This window comes from Athene noctua, chromosome 2, assembly GCF_965140245.1.
Source record: "Athene noctua chromosome 2, bAthNoc1.hap1.1, whole genome shotgun sequence".
In the NCBI taxonomy this organism is placed as follows: domain Eukaryota; kingdom Metazoa; phylum Chordata; class Aves; order Strigiformes; family Strigidae; genus Athene; species Athene noctua.
The window spans coordinates 21489538-21510601 of NC_134038.1; the positions used below are offsets into that span (position 1 = coordinate 21489538).

A 21064-nucleotide genomic window follows, 5' to 3' on the forward strand; every position below is an offset into this window, starting at 1 on the left:
TTATACAGAACTTCTCATCCTGGCTTGCCCACCTGATCTTATCACTAGTCTCTGACAAGCCTGTATCCATCCACTACAGCACTGCAGTCAGGAGGGCTATCCTGACATTTACCTGTAATTCCAATATGGTCACAGGGCTGCAACTGCGCGTGAACTCCTAATTCATCCCACTTGTTGCCATGCTATGCGCGTTTGGTAAGGTGGAGCAGGAACTTTCTTCTCTTGCCCAAAGCCATTAGCTTTCCCTCTCCTCTGTCTTGAGAGCCACCCTCCACTACTTGTTCAGCCATGGTCTGCATCTGTCCCTCCTTCCTCATTTTGTGTGGCTCAGGCTGTTATCTTTGCAGAGTTTCTGCGAAGACCCCAGGTATCTCCTCCTTCCTTCTCTGCTGGTGTATGATCTGTTCACCTCTTCTGCAGCTCCCTCCCCACGCAAGTCAGCACCTTGCTCAGTGTGCCTGTCCCGAGGAGAGGCCCCCATGACCCCAATGCCAGAAGAGGCTTCAGTTACCCTGCAGCCCCACACCACGCCAGCAGCAGCCTCCCTCAGTGTGACAGCTGGGTTGAGGCCTCCAACGTGCCAAGGACAAGTCAGTGCCAGGGAACATCCGTATGGGGTGCTTAGACCATCACTGTACACCCTCCAAGCCACCCGAGGCAAGTTTAAGAAGAGATGCTCTGTGTCCCTGATGTGCTAATGGCTACAAGGGTGTTGCTGCTGCTCCCCATGAGCTTAGTCCTTCCAAAGCAGGGGTCAGCCATTCCCAGCCGCAGCCTGGATGCAAGGGTACCACAAGCAGCTCTCAGCAGAACTGGAAGCAGAGGCTCAAACTGCTGCACAAACTGGGAAAAGCAAGCACAAAGAGCAGTGCAGGCTGTGTTATGGGTGCCTTGCATGCTCCCAGCCCTACAAACCAAGTCCCTTTTGCAGCCCCTGTTCACAGCATTCTGGTCCCTCACTGCCTAAGGAGCAGCTAAACAGCAACCAGAAAGCTCAGGCAGGCACGAGCCTCGCCAGCTTGAGACTTGCCCCACCAAGTCCCTTCCCATGAGAAATGCAACAGCTCACAACTTTGATTCACTTCCCTTGTGAGTGCCATTGCACGCACCCACTGCCTTCACAACACGTAATTCTGATGCTAATGAAACCTTTCTGCCCTACTCCCAAATGTTCAACTTAAAGCAGAAAGACATAGCTTACAAAATAAAAAATTATATCCTAGTGTAGTTGATTCTCTACATGTAAATGTGCAATCAAAATACAAATGTTTTTTTACCAGGAAGAAGCTCTGATTACATGATCACGACTGACAGGAGGATTTTTGTTTACAAACTCCCTCCTAAATTCATAAGATGCTCAAGGGGACTTCACATCTCCATGTCACACCCGATAAAATGACAACAGGTAAAATGTCTTGCTACCTCCAGGCAACAAAGTGCTATTCTCACAGTACCATATTTCATTATGGGGCAGGGCAGTGACATTTCTGTCCTAACTTACCAGTTGCTCTTAAAGCATTTATTTTTTCGTTTTGTGTGTAGTTTTTTTTTGATTTGGTGCAGCTCCTTTACTTGTACAGCTGCAAAGAGTTGAAGGGAACCTCCCTCTTCCTTTCTATGCCCTCTTGTTCCAGAATCACAGCCTTGCAGCTGGGCAAGCAGCACAAATATCATCAGCCTGAAGTACATTTTCCTTCCCATGCAATTATTCTCCCTGCCTCTCACTAACATTAGTCGCTCTACACTGAGAGCATAATAAATGCATGCTTCAAGTTAGCTGTCTTGACTGGGAATTTCTGAAGCCTCTAAGTAAGCCAAGTGTCCACTCCAATTGAAAATCCATGGATTTGGGGCATGCACATGCCCTGCATGTCTTGGGAAATAACACTCCGGTTCCCTATTTATGATTGTCATGCTAACTGGGAGCCTAAACTACGCCTACATTGTCAGAGAAAGAATGTGCACGAGATTAAGAACCGCAACTCAGCCTCTGCCCAGTGCATACCTTAAGAATTTCAAGCCATTTAGACAGGTGATTATACAATGTGGACCTTGTATATGTACTGTAAATGCACTACAAAGATTTGAGTCAGGCATTCCTTTTCTCTTAGGAGCAAGGTTGAAGCTCGTTAATTCAATTTTCAGAAGTATTTAGGCTGTGACCTGGAAGTCCAGGTCCCATATCTGAAAATGACACAGTCATTTATGATTCCAGGCGCATCGGTGGAACTCTGACACTGAAAATTTTAACCCAAGTTTATTCAATCATTTGATACTCATCTTTCTTACCTCTAAATAGCACCATTCACAAGCATTTATTGTATTTTAAGCATCTTACATTACTAGGAAAGACTGCCTTTATGTTCATAAGAACTTTAACAGAGGGCTCAGATGCTTTCTGTCTCTTCTTGGATATAAATAGTAACATTAGTGATGACATAAGGTACTGCAGTTTCTCAGAAAACAGGACAAGCTATTTGAGGAAAACCAACAGGTATATAAAATTGCTGAGCAGTTGAAGCATCCTCCCTTGAAGGTGACTGGTGCAAAAGTCAGAAGAAGGTGTTGGATATGTTGCCACCTATCTCAGCAGAAACTTTGCTGGCAGCATCACCTTTCTTTTCCTTGAGGCACAAGTACATCATTTTTGGAAAAAAATACTGATACGGTCACCAAATTAAATCCCTCTCTAGTGGAAGGTACCATCCTCAGAGCAAAGTGGCAGAACAGCCTAGGACAACCATCCTCACTCTCTTCTAGACAGCCACATTAAGCTGCTAAGGAAGACTGTTTATTTTAAACAGATTCACTTTGCATGGGAGCAGATGAGAAATACCATTTAACTGATTGGAGATAAATTCTGAAGGCTACGACTTCCAAAATGAGAAACTTCTTGGTAGCAATAGTGATTTCTAAAATGATGTCTTGAAGATGATATTTTATGTAGTAAAACTGGCAAAAAAGAATAGTAAAACTTTACATTTACACCATATATGTTTAAACATAATTTACTGAGATTTACACTGACTGCTCAAACCCATGCAAATCTGAGCAAAATACTAAGAATAAAAATATTTTCTGTAAAGATGCAATTTTATTACAGTGATAAATATGGCACAAAATGTTCATAGAGTATAACAAAAAAAAATCTTTATCAGTGACTTGGAGGAGGCAATGGACTGCACTGTCATCAAGTTCACAGATAAGACGAAATTAGGGGAGACCAGTTGATATGCTTGAGGGCAGGGCTGTCATCCAGGGAGACTTGGACAGGCTGGAGGGATGAGCTGACAGGGACCTTATGAAATTCAGCAAGGACAAACACAAAGTCCTCTACTTGGGAAGGAAGAAACCCTTGCAATGGTATAGAGTGGGCACTGCCTGGCTGGAGGGGCTCTGGGGCAGCAAGCAGAGAGCGATCCAGCAGCATGGTCTGGCACAGAGATGGCAAACAGCATCCCAGGCTTTATTAGCAGGAGCATGGCAAGCAGACAGAGGGAAGGGATCATACTTAGTAAAACTGCCACCTAAGACTTCCGTAGGGCAAACTCTGACCTGTTCAAAAAACTGATTAACAAAATCCCTTGGGAGGCTGCCTTGAAGGAAATGGGAGTCCAGGAAAGCTGGACATACTTCAAGAGAGAAGTCTTAAAGGCACAGGAGCAGGCCGTTCCCATGTGCCGAAAAAAAAGCAGCCGGGGAAGGAGACTGGCCTGGCTAAACAGGGACCTTTGGCTGGATCTCAAGAACAAAAGGAGAATCTATCCCCTTTGGAAGAGGGGTCATGAAGACTATAAAGTTGTAGTGAAGTTATGCAAGGAGAACATTAGGAGAACCAAGGCACAGCTAGAGCTCAACTTGGCTACAGCTGTTAAAGATATCAAAAAATGTTTCTATAAATTCATTAACAGCAAGAGGATGATTAGATAAAATGTCCCTCCTTTACTGGATGCAGAGGGAAACATGGTAACTAAGGATGAGGAAAAGGCTGAGGTGCTCAGCGCCTACTTTGCCTCAGTCTTTAGCAGTGGAACTGGCTGTTCCCTGGACACCCAGCCTCAGGAGCTGGGAGATGGGGAGGGGAAGCAGACTGAGGTCAGCACAGTTGAAGAGGAGGTGGTCAGAGACCTGCTGCACCACTTGGATGCACACAAGTCTGTGGGACCGGATGGGTTACAGCAAGGGTGCTGAGGGAGTTGGCAGATGTGCTCACCAAGCCGCTGTCCATGATTTACCTGAAATCGTGGCTAACTGGGGAGGTCCCACTGGACTGGAGGGTGGCAAATGTGACACCCATCTAGAGAAAAGGCAGAAAGGAGGATCCAGGAAACTATAGACCTGTCAGTCTGACCTCGGTGCCAGGGAAGGTCATGGAGCAGATCATCTCGAGTGCCATTAGAAGTCATTTAATGGACAACCAGGGGATCAGGCCCAGTCAGCATGGGTTTATGAAAGGCAGGTCCTGCCTGACAAACCTGAGCTCCTCCTACGACAGGGCGACCTGCTCATTCGATGAGGGAAAGGCTGTGGATGTTGTCTACCTTGAATTTAGTAAGGCCTTTGACACCGATTCCCACAGCATTCTCCTGGCGAAAATGGCTGCTCGTGGGTTGGATGGGCACACGCTTTGCTGGGTAAAAAACTGTCTGGATGGCCGGGCCCAGAGAGTTGTGGTGAACGGAGTTAAATCCAGCTGGCGGCCGGTCACGAGTGGTGTCCCCCAGGGCTGGGTTTTGGGACCACTCCTGTTTAACATCTTTATTGATGATCTAGACGAGGGGATCGAGTGCACCCTCAGTCAGTTTGCAGATGACACCCAGTTGGGTGGGAGTGTTGATCTGCTCGAGGGTAGGGAGGCTCTGCAGAGAGACCTGGACAGGCTGGAGCCATGGGCTGAGGCCAACTGGAGGAGTTTCACTAAGCCCAAATGCCGGGGGCTGCCCTTAGGCCACAACAACCCCCAGCAGCGCTACAGGCTTGGGGAGGAGTGGCTGGAGAGCTGCCAGTCAGAGAGGGACCTGGGGGTGTTAACTGACAGCCAGCTGAACAAGAGCCAGCAGTGTGTCCGGGTGGCCAAGAAGGCCAAGGGCATCCTGGCTTGTGTCAGCAATAGCGTGGCCAGCAGGGACAGGGAAGGGATCTGACCCCTGTACTCGGCACTGGTGAGGCCGCACCTCGATTCCTGTGTTCAGTTTTGGGCCCCTCACTACAAAAAGGACATTGAGTGACTCGAGCGTGTCCAGAGAAGGGCAACGGAGCTGGTGCAGGCTCTGGAGCACAGGTCATACAGGAAGCGGCTGAGGGAACTGGGGGTGTTTAGTCTGGAGAAGAGGAGGCTGAGGGGAGACCTCATTGCCCTCTACAGCTACCTGAAAGGAGGTTGCAGAGAGCTGGGGATGAGTCTCTTTAATGAAGTAACAAGCGATAGGACAAGAGGGAATGGCCTCAAGTTGCACCAGGGAAGGTTTAGACTGGATATTAGGAAGCATTTCTTTACAGAACGGGTTGTTAGGTGTTGGAATGGGCTGCCCAGGGAGGTGGTGGAGTCCCCATCCCTGGAGGTGTTTAAGAGTCGGGCTGACATAGCGCTGAGGGATATGGTGTAGTTGGGAACTGTCAGTGTTAGTTTAATGGTTGAACTGGATGATCTTCAAGGTCTTTTCCAACCTAGACGATTATGTGATTCCGTGATTCCTCCTTTATTCAAAAATCATCAGACCATTCCTGAAATATCGCATTCAGTTCTGCAACCTGCCCTCAGTGCAAGAAGGATACTGATAAACTGGAGCGAGTTCAGCACAGGGCCCCAAGGCTGGTCAGGCTGGAGCACTTGCCCTGTAAGGAGAGGCTGGGGGAGCTGAGTTGCTCCAGCCTGGAGAAGGGGGAGTTTCAAGCAACCTAAAGGCTCCTTCCAGTACCAACAGGGAGGTTATCGAGAAGATGGAGCCAGCCTCTCCACAGTGATGCATGGTATGAGGATGACAGAAAGTAGGCATGAACTGAAACAAGAGGCTCTGACTTGGTATAAAAGAAGTGCTTTTTACCATAATCACAGTCAAGCAGTGGACCATATTGCACAGAAAGGTTGTGCAGCCTTCCTCCTTTGAGTTTCTCAGAACCTGTCTGAATAAAGTTCAGAGCAATCTGGAGTGACCTAACAGCTGTCCATGCTTTGAGCAGGATGGACTACAGCCCTTCTGAGGTCCCCTCTGACTTGAGTTATCCTGTGATCCTGCGAGTTTATGTATAAAGAAGGAAAAACATAGCAGGGGATGTGAATTCATGGTTGAAGCTGGGATAATTAAAATATAATGTTGGTAAAAGTATGATGTCAGGATGACTATAGATGATTTTTTGTTTTAAGGAAATAGCAACAAGAGAATGCTTTAAAATTTCTGTTCTGAAAGGTTAGAAAAACTAATTATATTAAATTCCTCTCAGAAGAGGTAGATTCGTATATTTACATAGAGGACTAAAAGCAGTAAATAAGAAAAAAATATACCAAAATATAAACCTGACTTAGTTGAGTTGAAAGGTATCGAAAGCTAGGAGGGAGCAATAAGCAGATGAGGCAAGACCTGAGAAATGAAACACTACTTACTACGCACAGTAAGCCTTGAAGAGTAAGAGCAGAACAAAATATCTTCCATAGGCAATGGGAAATACTGAGTCACAAAACAGCAACCAAATCCAAATATTTTGAGAATTGTTACCTCTGAAATAAAAAGAACTATACAAAGAATTTTATGAGTTCAAAAGAAATAACTTGAAGAATGGAAAGGGAGCAATGCCAGTACCCGTAACACTGGGGACACCTGGAATATATAAGTTTATTAGCAGCATCACTATTCTACAATCTATTGCAGAAGCAAACAAGTGAAGAAGAAAAATATAAAGAACAGAAATAGGAGAGAGAACTCTACTTCAGTACTTAGGTAAGTAAAAATGAACGTGGATTTACACAGAACAGGTCATGCTTACTTAAGTTACAGCATGATGAAGTGACAATGAGAGCTAATGGGGATGAAGTAATTTTTGCACTTCAGGAAAGCTTTGATATACCATCCCATTAAAGACAATATGTAATGGTTTTTGACATAAGTATTATGGCTGCAGTAAAATGGAAAGAAAAACTTGGCAGTTGGTTAATTCAGTCTATCTCTGGAAAAAGACTGCTGAGAAATGAACAGACAAGCAAAGCATGAAGTTAACTAGAAATATACCTAATTATCTCCTTGCTGCAAAGCAATCACTCAGAAAATTTCTCAATTTACCAAAATCAGTTACTGCTGTTACTAATCATAGTAACTTTAAAAAACTCCAAACATTACTAATAGTGTAAAAGAATCTAAGGCTCTTAAACATTACTCAAACTTCACAAATATGTCACGAAGTGCCCATATGATATTAAACAAATACACAGTTCTAAATTCTTTATACTTGCACCCTGAAGGCAGGGCCTCTGTGTTGATGGGCCCCTCCAAAAGATTGCAATATTACCCAAACATTTTCCTGTACTCACCTAAATCACCCACTAAACCACATTACATTTATTTTGCTAAACTATACTTTCCTACATTTAAGGCCTTTTGAGTAATTCCACCCAATGCCATCGAGATTAAAACCATGTAATCTTGGTATTCAGTGTCTCAGCAATATAGCATTAAACCTAAATACCATACCTTATTAAAAGTTACTGATTTGCTAGCACTTAGAAAAAAAACACATTCTGAAAAAACTCACCAACACCCTTCGAGATACTAAAAGATGAAAAAAAAAAACCACAGAAGAAAAGGATAAGATCGCCTACAGATGCTCAGCAAAACATTTTTGGTAGATCAGTGCTTTTCTCCTGCCTTGAAAACTGGCTTTCTCCTGTAGATGTCTGCCCTCTTCCATACTTGAGGAACTGTATAGACTATTTTAATCTAATAGTGAACTGTTCAGACCAAAAGATGATGAATGATACGCAGATATATCCAAAACATATAAGCAAGAAAATGCCACCTGAATTTTCAAGTACTTTACACAGCAGTGTAAAAAAACTAAGGCACAAAGATATGTATGAGAAACAGTTTCACAGCAAGTAGTCTTTTGCAGTATAATAGGATACTTAGGCAGGACCACAACATCTTCCCAAAAGCCATGATTCAAAAAACACAAGCCATGTCTAGACAAAGACACTAGAATCATACTGTGTTAACCAGAAGAAATGTAACGGCCCATGGATACAGAGAGACTGAATACTTCTGGCCTTAAACTATGTGAACTCTGCCTCAGATCACTTATTTCAGCCTTTTTAGTATATTGCACAACCAATCATTTCAAAATGAAAATAAATAATTTCTTCAAACCTTTACAAAGCATGCAACACATTTATTCTCTGGGTTTATTTTTTTCTGTTTTGTTTAATTACCTTAACACTTGAAGGAAGTGTACCTTAAAATTCAAATAAACAATTAAAGCTTTAGTTTGGCAGCTCTTGGAACCAACTCATTAGTGGCTTCTTAAGCAACTAAATGATAAATAAAAATAAATGAACTAATGAATGAGTCCTATTCAAATAGAGAAAAGCAAAATGTAGTTACTAATGAAGAGACTGATTTATCTGTAATGTAAAAGAAATCTTTAACAGCAATTCTTATGCAGTGAAATAAACCCAACTGCCATCTGTTGTTGATCAAAGGTCAGTTCAGTATCAAGAGTTTAATAACTAAATCATTTTGCCTTCTGTAAATCATGAGGGCAGCCAACATTATCACCATGTTCCAGTATTTAAAGGTGGCTACAAAGAAGATGGCGAGTCCCTTTTCACAAGGAATCACATGGAAAAGACAAGAGATAATGGGTACCAGTTACTCCTGGGGAGACTCCAACTGGACACGAGTAAAATTTTTCACGAGAATAATCAGCCATAGGAATAATCTCCCCAGGGAAGCAGTGCATTCCCCAACACTGGACACTTTTAAGATTCAGATGGACGAAGTGCTGGACCATCTTGTCTAGATCATGCTTTTGGCAAGAGAGGTTGGATCAAATGATCCTTGAGGTCCCTTCCAACCTGGTATTCTATGGTTATGGCCATTCAGAAGTATTAATTTCATTACTATATTTTTCCTCATATCTGAAGGAAAAGTATTTTAGAAATATAGAAATTAACTTCATATATTTGACTATGATGGTTATTTCATGTGTCAGCAGCCCTTTGCACCAACCACATAGTTACCAAAGACGTAATACTATTGTCTGTTATGATTACATTTGTAATCCCGTTAATTTAATCTTCTTACACTTCCATTTTTTTCTTTACAAATTAATTACATTATGACTGCTGTATGCTTTTCATACAGTTTCCATGACAGATGTTTCCTTCTTCCAAAATGAAGATAAATATTTCTGGTTTTAAGACAACAACAACAATAAAAAAGAATTACCAGTTTGCTGCCTCATCCCAATGACAGTTCGGATAACCCCACCTGCTAATTCTTCTTTCATCCTTTGTCTTTAAGCTCTCATCTTTCATGCTTTAAAATAATATGATGACCAAAGCTTCACATTATCCTTCATTTCCATTTGTTTTTGTTTCTCATCATTTCCTACACTGTACAATACCATATGTGTATCTTTCTCATGTCATAGCTAAGTGTAGCTTCTGCCACAAAATCCACATAGTATATACAATGCAGTGATTGAAGTGTGCTCTATCACTCATCCCCTGTCAGATCATCCACTTTTGCCTGTAGTAGGATTCAGATTAGCTTCAAGGCAAATCCTAACTACTGTAGTAGGAGAGAAAAAAAATTCTTAGCATGCACTCTGTGAGCAGACTAAAAAGATGTACTGATTTTTAAATAAGACAGATAAAAACAACCATTTCTCCTGAGTATTTTGCCCCCCTTCACCTTGACGGCAGAACACATGGCTTCCGTTCCTAGGATTTCAGGAGAAAGGGACATTCCTCTACACTCTTTATATCATCTTAAAATCTAAGTTCCTTGGAAATCTAAGGCAGGAAAAAAATAAAAGACTGCTTCTCCTTCTCCAGACAAAATTGCTACACTATCAATTATTTATTATTAATTAAGCAGTGGATGTATCTATGAACAAAAACCAGCATCCATACAGAGAAGACTCACAGGGAATAACTAGGACTGATCAGGATTTCATTATTTTTCTTTATTTACAAAGAGTTATAAAGCCTGCTGAAGTTGGGGGGGGAGAGCTGATAGTAACAGTAGGCTACAAGCCCCTTTACAAAAGGTCACCTGAAGTCAATGAATTTTAATAATACAACTAAATCTGCTGAAACATAAATGGTAGATGCAATGGTTCATTTATGGCTGCTATGAGAAGTGAAGTTAGTGCTATTTATCCACACCTCTCCTTTCCAGGAAAATCAAGAATATCCCAAGTAGACACAAAAGAATCATGAATTTAAGGCTCCTCAAATCTAAAGAAACCAACATCACTTACAGCAGGAGGGCTGCTGCTTTCAGACATAGCTCAATGACAAACTTCCTCCAGTAGCAAGTGACTTCTTATTGTCTTCAGACTCATCCTGGTTTTTAACTCCTATTCCTCTGTTTGCCATCCCTGTAGCTGTACAAATATCATATAGGACTACACTAAAACCAGCTGAAATTCCGATTAATATCCTCCTCAAAAAAGAAAGTATCTTTAAAAATCAGTCTTTACATCAGAAAAAAAATAATAAATCATTTAAATGATACAGTTTACAGCACAGCATTGGCACAAGGAGAGCATCTGTGAACTCGTGAATAGTGGTTTCATAAGCAGACTTAAAATCAAAGACAACATCCAGGTCATAACTTCTCAAATGATCATTAAAGTTTAAAATCTTTAAGAAATTTCTGTACCCTCTGGAAAATTACTTCCAAAGTGCATTCTAAAGATAGGTCTTAACCTGCACCAAAAAGATGTAATCTCTCAGACTGTGTATCTCACATACATAGTAAATAGAAAATCAGAACTGTGTTGACCTTGGCTAGCTGCCACGTGCCCACCAGCTGCTTTCTTACTCCCCCTCCTTAACAGGATAAGGGGAGCAAATAAGATGGAAAAGCTCATGGATCACAAGGACAGGGAGATCCCTCACCAATTACCAGCACAGGCAAAACAGACTCAGAATGGTTTTGGTTGGAAGGGACCTTAAAGATCATTTAGTTCTAAACTCCCTGCCATGGGCACAAACACCTTCCACTAGATCACGTTTCTCAAAGCCCCGTCCAACCTGGTCTTGAACACTGCCAGGGAGGGGGCAGCCACAGCTGCTCTGGGCAAACTGTTCCAGTGCCTCACCACCGTCACAGTAAAGAATTTCTTCCTAATATTTAATCTACCCTCTTCCAGTTTAAAACCATTACCCTCATCCTCTCACTACACTGCCTGATAAAGAGTCCCTCCCCATCTTTCCTGTAGCCCCCCTTTAAGTACTGAAAGGCCGCTGTAAGGTCTCCCCAGAGCCTTCTCTTCTCCAGGCTGAGCAACCTCAGTTCTCTCAACCTGTCCTCACAGGAGAGGTACTCCATCCCCTGATCACCTTTGTGGCCCTCCTCTGGACTCATTCCAACTGATCCACATCTTTCTTATGTTGAGGGCCACAGAGCTGGACACAGTACTCCAGGTGGGGTGTTACAAGAGCAGAGTAGAGGGGGACAATCACCTCCCTTGACCTGCTGGCCACACTTCTTCTGATGCAGCCCAGGATACAGTTGGCACACATTGTGGGCTTATACACCCAAGACCTTCTCCACACAGATCCTCTCAACGCACTCATCGCCCAGCCTGTATTTGTGCTTGGGATTGCCCTGACCCATGTGCAGGACCTTGCATTTGGCCTTGTTGAACTTCCTGATGTTCACAGGGACCCACCTCTCAAGCCTGTCCAGGTCCCTCTGGATGGCACCTCCTTTCCCTCCAGCGTGTTGACCACACCACACAGCTTGGTGTCACTGACAAACGTGCTGAGGGTGCACTCAATCCCACTGTCCATGTTGCCAGCAAAGATGTTAAACAGCGCCGGTGCCAATACCAACCCCTGAGGAACGCCACTTGTCACTGCTCTCCACTTGGATATCAAGCCATCGACCGGAACTCTCTGAATGTGACCATGGAGCCAACTCCTTATCCACCGAGTGGTCCATCTGTCAAATCCCTGTCTCTCCAATTTAGAGACAAGGATGTCATGCAGGACAGTGTCAAGGTAGACAGTGTAAGTAGTACAAGTCCAGGTAGGTGATGTCAGTCGCTCTTCCCTTATCCACCAGTGCTGTAACCCTATCATAGAAGGCTACCAAATCTGTGAGGCACAATTTGCCCTTAGTGAAGACATGTTGGCTGTCACCAATCACCTCCTTATTTTCCTTAGCAACTCAAATTGGGAAATTAATTTAATTTTATTGCCAATTAATTGTAACAGAGTAAGACAGTGAAAAATAAAAGCACATCTAAAACTACTTTCCCCCACTCTTCCCTTCTTCCCAGGCTCAACTTCACTCTTGACTTCTACCTCCCCTCTCAGGCAGCACAGGGGGATGGGGAATGGGGGTTGCAGTCAGCCCATAATGCTTTGTCTCCTCTGTTCCTTCCTACTCATGCTGTTCCCTTGCTGCAGCATGGGATCCCTCCCACGTAAACAGAACTTCACGAATTGCTCCAGTATGGGTCCTTTCCACAGGGTACAGTGCTTCAGGAATGGACTGCTGCAGCATGGATCCCCCCCAGGGTCACAGATCCTGCCAGAAGACCTGCTCAAGTGTGGGCTCCTCACCACGGGCCATAGCAACTGTCAAGAGCCTTATCCTGCATGGGCTCTCTATGGGCTGCCGGTTCCTTCAGAGCACTTGTAGCATATTGAAAGACAGTGTATTGCATCTTTCCCACAAGCACATCCACCTGCTGTGGCATGGGGTCCTCCACAGGCTGCAGGGCAGATATCTGCTCCACTGGGGCCTCCATGGGCTGCAGGGGAACAACTCAGTACCATATGGTCTTCTCCACAGTCTGCAAGGAATCTCTGCTCCAGCACCTGGATCACCACCTCCCTCTCCTTCTTCACTGATCTTGGTGTCTGCAGAGTTGTTCTTCTCTTTTTGTTCCCTCACTCCTCTCTCACAGCTGTCACACAGCTTTTTTTTACCCTTTCTTAAATATGTTATCACAGAGGCACCACCAGCTTCACTGGTGGGCTCAGCTTTGGCCAGCAATGGGTGCAACTTGGAATGTCTGGAACTAGCTCTGTCAGACATGGGGGCAGCTCCTGATGTCTTCTCACAGAAGCCACACTTGCAGCCCCCCCAGCTACCAAAACCTTGCGACACAAACCCAATACAGCAGTCTTACTTCTGTCTGATTACAAGCCATTTGAGAAACCGCGTATCAGATTTCTATATATCATTTGTTAACGCTGCAGACAAAATATAACACAGTTATATAATTTACAGCAGCAGAGGGAGGACTGCAAGAATCATAAGTAATTCCACAGAAATAGAGACAAGATAAAACAATTCCTTGGACCAAAGCAGTTGAACTTCTGTCTTTCCTGTACTCTTATGCACTATTATCAGTGGTACTGTAAGCTCAATTCAGTATTTCACAAGCATTGTATTTTTTAACAGATAAAATCCCTCTCTCCTTAGAATAAAATGTCAGCTAAATGCGATCAATGGCAGGGAACAGAATTATACAGCCCTGAGTCTCTAGTCAGCCAAAACAAGGACAGAAACGTTTGGAGAATGAAGAAATGGGTATCAACTTTGGCTGCAGCTATCTGGACTAATTCAAAAGGGAGCAGAATGAGTGTGACTCGGATAGACAAAGCAGAATATGTCAAGCACATGAGTTTATTAGTTATCATCATAAAAAGAGGCATTACAATATTTTTTTTTTACCTGATTGCAGATGCTAGAGACAAGAGCAGTAGCAGATTAATCTTTAAAATATATGGATTCTGTTTTTCACATTTCAACTTCTAAATTAATGCTACAATACTGATTTTCATTTTAAATACAGTTCCAGTGATAATTATATCTAAAATTAAAGATGTCACTTAAATGCACAGAAGGATATAAAATAGTAATTTCAATATATCAATTTCTTATTAAATTGGCACTCAAGCAGTTTCACTTAATCTAGCCTGTGATATTCAAAAGGAGGAAAATAAAAAGAGAATGACATTTACTCAATACAATATGAAGGGTATTTATGCTTAGTCATTATCTGGTTGAAGGATATATCCCAAGATATGGTAATGCAGATTTACCTGACTGTATTACAAATGCTCCTTCTCAGACAGTTCACTTACTAAAAGTCTCCCCTAATCATCTGGCATGTCTACCTATTTATTCCTATATTATCAACACCAAAAAATCTCTTTCATTCATAATCACTGGGGTTGTTCCACTGCCATTCATTTAATGACATTAATGGTTTTTATCCTATGTTTTGAAAGCCATAAATACAGAAATGACAATATAAAATATTTACCTTATTTTTCTTTCACAATTTATATATATCCAGCTTTGCTGTTTTCCACTTCTGCTCCTTTTCAAGAAGAAAGCTGACTATACAGTGAAGTTCACAGCTGGAATCAGATCTAAGAGTGCTGCAGACTATAGACTGTGCAACTCTCAAACCTTCTGGGCCAGATCTGTATGAACTACTGAACAGATTTTTTAGATCAAAGGTTACACTTCCAGTTTTGTAAATAACTAAAATATTCCACTTTGTGGCACTACATAGCTTTCATCCCACCAAGCACAGCTGAAGCTAAGATGGATTTATCATAACAGAAAAGGCTCATACATGGCTGTGGCCTCTAGAGGTGATTCTTCATTAATTTCTCTCCCTCGGTCCTATTCTGAAGAACACTGGCTGCAGTCACATTGTGACTTTCCACTTCTAAAGACCAACAGACCAAGTCCTACTCTTTTCCTTTACAAGCAGAACTGAATTCATGGTAAATTGGGAAGTTACAAAGTTAACTCTCATAAAAGAAACAATTATTAGAAGACACATTAAATTACAAAGTCAGCAAAAACGAAAGAGAAAAAGAGAGGATTAGCTCAAAAAAAAGATGTGCTCAACTATACTAAGGCTGTGTTTGGCAGACACGTGGAATGAAGAATCAGTGGATTACAGCGGTGTCAGAAATTCAGCGAACACAGAAGAGGGTTAAAAGGATCAGGAGATTACTTAATTTATACACCGTGTCCAAAGCAAAACAAGGTGTATTTAAGCCATTTCTAATATATATTGGATAACTATAATCTGTTCTTAAAAACCTCAACAGATGAAGGTTGTACAATCTAAAACATGGCTTTGCTATTCTAAACATCATAAATTTATTCCTGAAAATAATATTCTTTGCCACAATTCAAGCTCATTATTTGTTACTTTCCCAGCAGACGCAGAGAACAATTCTTTATCCTCTTTCTCTCAAAAGCATTTCACATATTTAAGCACTGTTCTCGTCTTCCCATTGTGTCTTTTTTAGGTCAAACATCCCCTTAGAATGCAATTTTTCCTAAAGGTCATGTTTTCTAGACTTCTGATCATCTTCATGTTTTAAAATGTGTATGTCCAAAACTGCAGACAGTATTCCATGCAGAACTGAGTAAACTAGAAATTATTTATTATCTTACATATGGCAACTCTGGTTCTATATTCCAATTTGATACTTCATTTTTTTCTTCCTCAGCAGTCTACATCAGTAGCTCTTCTTTTCTCAGTTTTTTTTCCTAGCATTCCTACACAGTTAATTATTCCCTGCCTTGTGCTTTATAAATTCTAGAAACTCAACAATGTATATCACACTTCTCAAAAATAATTTATTAATGTGTTCTGTGATTGTTTCAGCCAGCTTCTTACATATTTTAGTGTGAAAATCATTAGGTTCATATGATTTAAGGTTTGATTAATAAATAAAAATAATAAAATACCTAGTCCATCAATCATCTGTGGGGTCAACGGGTCTCTGATATTAAAGCTAGAACAGGTAGTCTGAATGCAGCATGTTTTACCATCATCACCGTGCTCACTGTCATGTAGAAGTACGGGAAACACTGCAATGCTGTTATATCTTTGCTTATCTCAGCTGGTAAGAATAAACCAAGTTAGAGAATAAGAGATTGAGATGATTTTCGCATCTCTTACACCTTTAGATAAACTCTGAAAATCACCTGGAATGCAAGATGTTCCTGCTCATTTTCTTGACATGTCTCCTTTGCTTTTGTCTCTTAATTCTTCTAGCCTTCACTTTACTTCCTCCACACCCCACCCCACCCCCCCACCCCCAAAAAAAAGAAAGTCGGACCTACACTGCCAGAACCTCATACTCTGCAACAGCAACGTAGCCTTTGACTAGAAAGGCAGCTAAAAGCAAGATCTTTCACAGTCCTGAGCTGATAAAGGTTTGCCAAGTCTCTGAACAGGTACCCATGTCACACTGATCTTTCTCTAGCAGCTCTATGAGCGTCAGTACAAGGAACATATGATGCATTTCATTTCTCACAGTTTTCTTTCTTCCCTATTTTTGTGCATTCATCTTATATTTTTCCTTCACAGACAGGATCTGACTCACACAGTAGCAAGAACAGTAACCACTTCAGCCTGCCCCAATGAACTTTCTTTCATTTCCCTGGACAGTTAACAAAGAACGTTACAAAAAACCCTGTCTGTAGCTTAAAAAGGTAGGAGAATAGAATTGCTAGTGTGAAAGTTTGTGTTAATAACAAGTTAGAACAAATTTTTTTGTATTTGAAACTATATTCCAATAAACTTATGCATGGTATCTAATTCCTCCCAGCAGAAAGCTAAACATGGGAATTGCAGATCTTAATATAAACACTGGAGCCTGTCTACTGCTTAAATGATGGTTCCTTGACTCACCAAAGATGGTATACCTATTGCTGGAAGAGGTTTACAGCACCACAGCAAAGAGATTACAAAAGGTCTTATCAATGCAAAGATGTTGAAGGAAGTTTTAGTTTAAGACGTAATTTGTTGAAATCACTTCAAAAATGTCATGTTTCTTATCAGAATTTTTCACATCAAAAAACCAGCAGGGAAGGAGTTTTGCATGTGGTTATTGTACTAGCCAAAATCTGACAAGAAAATTGATCTTCTTCTGAGGCACAATGCAAGAGTTGGCGAGATGTCTTTTGGCAGCTCTTGGTATGATGCCTCACTAAATCTCTGCAGGAAAAACATCTTTTTGCCAAAGGTACAAGATTTACAATCTGAATGAAAGGGGAAAAAAACCCAAACAACCAAACAAAAAACTCACCAAAAAACCCACACCTCATTTTATCTGTTTGGAAGGTTTTGGTAATATCTCTTGAGGGGGAACATGAAGGGTCAATCATGGGATCCATAGGTTACTACTACAAACACGCACAGTACTATCTGCAGTCCGTGCTGTTATTTGGATGCCCAGTAGAAATAACCAAGGGATATCGAGAATCAAAGATTTTCCTCTGAGATGCAAATGGCCATATCTGAAGTTCATACCAACATGTTGCCTGTAGGACAGCTACAGAGAAATATAACATGCATTGGTACTGCATTGTGTAATATGTCAGAAGTGCAGTGATCTGCTGGCAACTCAGAAACATTATTTTGTAAGGAAAGAATAATATCTCCGAGAAAGTACTAGGCAAATCAGGCTTACCGAGATGCCTTATTACTTGTTAAATCAAACACATGGGTAAGCAGAATACTTAACAGCCTATAGCTCATAGTCCAGAGTTATAGTAACATCTGTGAGTACTGCCTTTGCCCTGTGTCATAAGAATGAAAAACTGTCGCGCTCTTCCCCCCCCCCCCCCCCTTTTTTTTTTTTTTTCTTTCTTTTCCCTATTGTCATTCTATCGGAGTTCGGGGTTTTGGAGCTCACTAGTTTTCTTTTTGTGTAAGAGGAAACAAAATAGCAAAACTAGATTACTACGTGCTTATCTTCAGTTTAGCTCTCAAAATCTTAACTGTGACAGAAGGGTACATTATCAACACTGAAATACAAATTTTCAGAAGAAACCATAAGCTTTAAACTCCACCTTACTTATTTAATGTTTCTCTTTGGTAAGCTCTTTCTTGCCTCAAATCCATGTAAAACAAATCATTCCTCTCAAAATATTTTAGAATGGATACATTCTAAAACTCTGAGAGGCACCTATTTAAATCTCTCAAGTTACACCTTTTTTGCATGAGTCATTAGTCATAGGCTTGCATTTTCTCAAGTACTGGCAGCCATGAATCCCAATTACAGCACACCAGCTTGGAAGACATTCCTCTGGCTTCCAGATATGCCAAACACAGTTTATTATTCTGCAGGGGTTTGGAGAGGGCTGCCCAGATGCTACCTAGCCCTTCTGAAGACCAAGTCACTAGCTTCCAACATATGATCTGCAACTTCTTTTTTCTAGGATGTTTTTCAGGGGGAGAGTAACACAAGAGGTCAGACTCTCATATCTACTGGCTCTGGCACATCTTTGGGACTCATTATGACAGCTACCAGAACAACTGAAAAATAATTCTTGTCAAGGATAATGTAGATATTTCAGGTTTTGCAAGCAAACTAAGCCTTTATTTTGGGTAATATGGGAAACTGACAAGAGATGGTTACGAATATAGATTAAGGTAGTGAATTTGGGGTACAATCTCCTGGAGTGGGTCACATGCATCTGGGGAACAGCTTCAAAGGCCTCAGCTGAGAGTATCTCCTAAAAAAGTGAAAAAAACCCAGACTGGTAGCTGGGCCCAGTAAATTCCATTCGCAGAGATTCAGTAGTCTTCAGCAAGCAAGAATATCTGGCAACAATGCAGGCAACATGCAAATCCTGGCAAATCTAATTAGAAAGTTTAGACAATTACTCAGTGTGCACAGGTTAAACTGTTCATTAATTGCTTTCTTGAGCTTACTGCACACTATTATAAATCAAAGTTTATTACAACTATTTAAGAATCTTTGGAAAACATAACTTTTTCCAGGTTCTAGATAATGTTCCCTTTTGACAAGAGCATGCAGCGACTATCCTGCAAGAGTCTGCAACTTCAATAAAGTTAGTCTTAACTATGGGTTTAGTGAGAAGGACACAAGCCATCATCAACAGGTCATCCTGCTTGCCCTCAACACCCTCAGGAATTAAGTATGTCTGTTGCATAGTAGAATCTGAAAGATCCAGAAACAACCCAGAAGATGGGAGCAGGCAAAACTGTAGCATGGCTTTGTTGTAACAAAAACCTAGCACATCAGTGCCAAATATCAGGAAATTATTGCTGTAGGATAATTAAATTGGCCCTAGGATTTCTCCATCTCGATTTCCATTCTGTCGAGAGAGACAGTGTTGTAGCGGTGTTCTTGTAAGAAAAAAAAAAAAATTAAAAAAAACCCAGTATTTGAATACTAGAGAAAGCAACAACTGCAAAAGAACTTTGCAAAATCTTTATAATCAGAATGCTACAGTTTGTGTCACAGTTTTCAAGGCACCAGGAAAAACAGCAAACCAAAAACTAGATATAAAATTAAAAAAAAAAAAAAAAATCAAGCATCAGACAACTAAAACAGAAAGAAATTTACTTTTAGAAATACTTTTAAATTTCAAATTCATCAAGAACCGATAAAACTACTACTGCAATTAACCTAAATATGCAAAAAGAACATTCCTACAAGAAACTAAATACAGCATTCTTGGGTTTACTTTGCCTGACAGAAGAAATCAAAGTCTGATTAATAAGAAGTCTAGATCAGCTTCAATTTATGAGCTGCTTGGAGCAACCATACACAAGTCAGATGCTAAAATACATTTTTTGAAGCCTTGGGAAACAAAAAAACAAATCACCAAGCTGTGTACAGAAGAATAAATAATCATTTTTCCTCTACTCATCCTAACTTACAGTTTGTTCTTCCCCGTTAGCAAAATGAATTGTGTTAGCTGGTTACTTTGTACAGAATAGTAAAGTGTAACACAATTTTTTAAAGATTTTTTTTTATTTATTTCACTAGCTAAGAATAAGTAACAAAACTGAAGATCAATTTGTTATTAAGATCTTTTATGTAGGTCTCCTGGGAGGCACAGTCAGCAGCTAAGAAGTGAAGTCAGGAAGGATGTCATTACCCTTGGGTAGCCAACATTCATCACAGTGGGCAGCCTTTACTGTCCACCATGCTATAATAGTTTCTCAGTAGGGAAGGCAGCATGTAGTACCATGATGATGTGCAAGATAATGCCTAAAACCACAAACTCTGTTTTAGAGAGAGCTTGTTAGAAGCATTTACAGTGGCAGCAGAAGGGAAGAAAGGTAGAATGACTTGGTTCTCCTTTTAGTCCTGAACACTGGTAAACATTTTTCATTCTGTATCGTGTTGAGGGAACCAAAAGAAGTTTCTTTCCATTATTTGGTCATTACTTGCTTACTGCTCTTCTACAGTTCTCTCCTGAAGTCTGCCATTTATGACATGTTATTTCCCCAAAACAGAAACTGGATATACCCAGGAAACACCTACATCTTTAACATACTGCAAACTGCAGATCAATCATCATTGTCACTGATTTTCTATTTTAAATAAGTAAAACGGCTGGAGAATCTGAACTAGAGTCAATTATAGTCATTAGCATTAATTTAGAAAAAAAAAAAAGACAAGGAAAAGGTTTACAACCAACAATTGCATAGAGAAAAATGGGTCATTCAGATCCAAAGCTTTTCTATGAATAGTGGGCAACAGTAGAGTATAAGTCAAATTGGAACTGACTGCAGATTTTCCATCAGAGACACTAAGGCACTCAGTGCGTGTATGTATGCGTGCACACATGTGTGTGCGAAAAAGGTAGCAGTTTGCAAGATGGTTGTTTTCCTATTTCTCACTCAATCTCTTTCAGAGTACCTTAAATCAGATTTTGAAACTCAAGTTTACAGATTTGCTCCAGATTTTTTAAATAGTTTCACTCACTTTGATGGCCTCAGTTGTTATTCAGCGTGAATTAAAATATCAGCAGTTGGCATTCTACCACACCTAGTAAGGACAGATTCAGTGAAGGACTAAAACACC

The 21064-nt window shown here is 41.1% G+C and overlaps 1 protein-coding gene across 6 annotated transcripts in view; it reads right to left on the reverse strand.

The window, feature by feature from the left end:
• Positions 1-21064, reverse strand: part of OXR1 (oxidation resistance 1) — a 291991-nt gene that overhangs the window by 250115 nt on the left and 20812 nt on the right. The window lies entirely within an intron of this gene.